The sequence below is a fragment of the Triticum aestivum genome, chromosome 2B (genome assembly GCF_018294505.1).
Source record: "Triticum aestivum cultivar Chinese Spring chromosome 2B, IWGSC CS RefSeq v2.1, whole genome shotgun sequence".
Classification (NCBI taxonomy): domain Eukaryota; kingdom Viridiplantae; phylum Streptophyta; class Magnoliopsida; order Poales; family Poaceae; genus Triticum; species Triticum aestivum.
In genome coordinates, this window is record NC_057798.1 from 201,612,260 (window position 1) to 201,616,627 (window position 4,368).

The following is a 4,368-nucleotide window of genomic DNA, read 5'->3' on the forward strand; positions in this document are numbered from 1 at the left end:
TTGATGAGGTAAAACCGGTCCTGCTTCTTATATATTGATTACGATGGGGTACAAATTACATATTGATCTACCTCAAGATCAAATGAGTATTGTATAAGCTCTACACCTTGCTAGGGTGAATGCATCCGCCTCTACGGAATGAACCCCATGGCTTATATAGACGTCGGGGGTACCTAGGGTTTACACTTTGCCGATTACAATGTAGGGATAAACATGTCAACTATTCAAATACTCTTGAAGTGTACGCCAAGCCTCCAGGAGATCCTCAGCTTGATTACGCTGAGGGCTAGGGCCAGTGTGGCCTGTCCATCAATCTTAGGTGGGTCCTAGGCCCGACCCATGGTAGGTGGACCGACGTGCACTGGTACGCGTCGGTGCTATACAAATGTTTTTAACCCCTTTCCGCGACGGCATTTGGAACCATCGCCTAGTGAGTGACGGCGATTAGGGGGTCCTTCCCACACGACCCAGAAACCGTCAGGGATATGGGCCCTATAGTACTCCTTTTCATCTGTGATTGCATTGCCATCACAATAGGTATTCTGTGGTGCTATGTTTACGATGCGTGGCCCATCAGAAACGGTTCACTATTTATAGAACATGTATGATAAGCATACAATCACACACATTCTATTTTCACAAGCCGTATGAGATAACTAATTAAGAAGATTAGCTAATCGTCGTACGAGTGTCGGATAGGATTACAAAACGTCGGACCGTCGTAACATCGTCGTACACGACAACTATCGCACACACTATTCTGTGGTGCAACATTTACGATGCATACTTCATCGAAAATAGTTCATGGTTGTGGATCATGTACGATAAGGCAACTATCGCACACGCTATTCTATGGTGCAACATTTATGATGCATACTTCATTAGAAATATTTCATGGTTGTGAATCCTATACGATAAGGCAACTACCGCAAATGGTTAGTTTGCCAACACCGTTTGTGATATTGTCTGACATCGCACACGCTTTGCAAACAGAAACTATGTGCACACTTGCACATGTTTCCTCTCTATGAACCGTCTCGGATTATGGTGTATATCGCAAACGTTTGTATTTTACCAACCGTATGTGTCGTAACAACCTGGAGAGCGTAATTTCACCGTAATTTAATTGCTGCTATATCAAATTGAAATTGAAATTGAATGTATGCTATAGCTTTATTCATATCCATCAGGTTCAGACAACCGATGCATTATTCGATTCATAGGTACACATCAAGAATAACATAAGAACCAAATAAAGAATGATGAACAATAGTTGTATACTTGTACTATTAAAGACGGTAAAGAAAGAGGCGAAATACATTCTAGTTGCTGAACAAGGTGAAGTGGAATGCCCATATTGTGCCCTCCTCCATGCAGAAGGCACGCACGACTCTAGTCCAACCCCTTGTGATGGCCGACCACCCACCCTTCATGGTCTTCATGGAAACATCTAGATAATCGTCGTGTTCTGGTAGAAATACTTTAACCTTTGCATGCCCACTAATCATGTAGTTTGAGAGGTAATCTTTAGTAAAAACCTTTGGGAACCATTGCAAAGGAAAAAGATTCAGACATTGTCATCTAACAGAACTCATTATGGGCAGTAGAAATAAGGCTGCAGAGTTCTTACTTAACATCCTGCAGTTTGTTGTTGTATTAGATAAAGTGTAAACAAATAGTTTAATTGCCATCTTTTGACCCATTTTAATAACAATATTTATCAGCTTCCTCACTTGATGCTGGTTCATCGATATCTCATTTCCCCATACGCAGGAAGGGTCGAAGCGCGGATCTTTACCAATGCCATATGTACCTAAAAGCACCAAGTTAATATTAGAAGATAAACACCAATTGCACAATGATGTAGTACAACACTCTTTTATAATATCTTATAACATCCAATATACTCACATATTAGATGAATTAACATCTTATATTATGGGCCGCAAGGAGTTTATTGCATTCTTACAAATTATCGGCTGATTAACTCTTACTGTATCCATGCTTTAGAGTTAGTTTGAGCTAGTTCGGGCTCAAATAGCCCTAAAGTATATCTAAACATGAGGGCTAGTATGAGCTAGTTGCATCTATAACCCACCCAAAAAAACTAGCCAACACAAGAGGTGCTAATTGGAGCTAGTTCTCCTAGTGCATTTATTGTCAATCTAAGTATCTAACCCTGTCATCCAAACACCTCTTTGGATGGAGTTAGTTCAGGGTTAGTCATGAGCTAGAAACTAACTCTAACCTCTAAGCTAAGTTGAATATCAAAATAGGGTTGTTTTGTTGTTGTTGCTGCTGCTGCTCTTCTACGTCTATCTAGACATCATTAGAACATTAAGGTAACACTCTTCCTTGTTGGTATGTAGCCTAGGATTGCATATGTAGGCATTAAGTATAGTGCATGTTGCTATGTAGCCTCAAATATATTACATATGGCCCTAGTTAACCTAGCGATAAATGGGTTGCAGATATATTCAGCTAAAAGTCCGATTCACCGTTTAGTCCCTTATCAGCCCCCGGCCTATATGGTACCAGCTACCAATATCATGAACAGTGAGCATATATAAGCCATGGTATGAAACTAACCTGGATAGAAAACATCAGTCGTTCCCACAATTGTCCTATGTAGGGACATCGAGAAGCATGTTAAGCACAACAGGCTAAACATCAACCAAAATTATCCGTGGCAGACAAAATAATCTCCAAAAGATAGCTTCAGTGTGCAGGTTTAATCATGCTAGTAAAGCAAAACAAGTGAAAAGGTGTGTTAACTGTAACAGGCATAACATTTAACAACAAGCGAACATAGTCATTCAAACTGGTATTGTGCCGGTCTAAGTACACTGGTTATTGTTAAATAAAAATGGAAACGCGTTTTTAACTACAAGTTGCAGCAACCAAATGTAGTCATTCATGCCCTTTTTGTTTCAGCTTCGCTTGGATTTTAATCACCTATGGATTCACTTCAGTGGCGAAGCTGTTTCTGCGAATCACCTTCACCACCGAAGTACACTTTGAGGTGCTTCAGGAAATTGCACTAAAAATGACCCAAATCCAGACTCAGCTTCACTGGCAAAGCTGATTCCAAATAGTTGTTTGTTTCGGATTGCAGATTAGGCTTCACTAGCAAAGCTGAATCTGGTCCCAGATTCCGAAACAAACAGGGCCATAGTGGTATTGTTGAAACTGGTACTGATGAAATTGAACTGCACAGTTCATACTTGCACCTATAGAGCATCACATTGTGAATAACCGAAATAAACAAGGCATACTACGAACAACCAAATATAGCATTTGAAACTGGACATATGCTAACTACAAACAACAGAACAATCAAAAAACTTTAAAAGAGGCATATGCTAGCTATAACAGGCTTAACCGCAAGAAAATATATGCATTCCTATCAGTATGTTTAAAACTGGATTGATGAAATGTACTGCACAGTAAATAATTGCACATAGAGAGCATCGCATTGTGAACAACTGAAATAAACAAGGCATACTGCAAACAACCCGATATAGCAATTAAAACTGGACATATTCTCACTACACTACAAAAGGGACTCGACAAAACAAATCATGGGTTTCCCCCCTGTGAAGAGGCAAGGCAAAACAAATCATGGGTTTCTTCACTTGTCACAGATGGGCTCATTTCTGTGGAAAGAGCACGGACCCTAGAAGCGCTCCATGTAGTCGCAGATGGGCTCCTTCCCCTTGGAAGACTATGGCTGTAGGGTGCCCTCCCTGATGTCGCAGACGGGCTCTTTCCCCTTGGAAGAGCAGATGGGATCTTTCCCCTTGGAAGAGCCGGAGAGGGTGCCCTCCTCGTGGTCGATGTCGATGAGGTCTGACTTGGAAGCTGTGGATCCCAAGCCAGCGTTGCAGAATGTGTCCTTCAGAAATGACAAAAGGGGCTCGATGGCGATGTAGGATGGCAAGTTGTTGACAGAGAGCCAAGGGAGATCAGCGGCGGGGCCATGCATGATATCGATGGTGGTTGAACCCGAGGGGTTGGGGGTGGGCCACTTAACCTGTAACATAGCCCGCCTCAGGCCGTCCTTGTCCATGACCTCGATGTCGTAGCCGGCGAAAGAGACATGCCCGCATACTCTAGCCCTCTGCTTGAGTTCCTGCTGCCAGTAATGGTCGTCAGCCTCCTCCGCGACGTCGGGCGAAGAGACCACGATACACCTCTTCTGGGCCAGTCGCTCCTTGAGCTCCACGAGAAGCGTAGCCAGGATTAGGCTGTGACGCTATGGAGTGGGGGATGGGGATGGGGATCTGGGGGAAAAGGGGTGTTTGTCAGGCGTCATCTAAGAAACTCAGGGTGGCCTTGGTATGGAGATCGGTGGGTAAACTACACGGT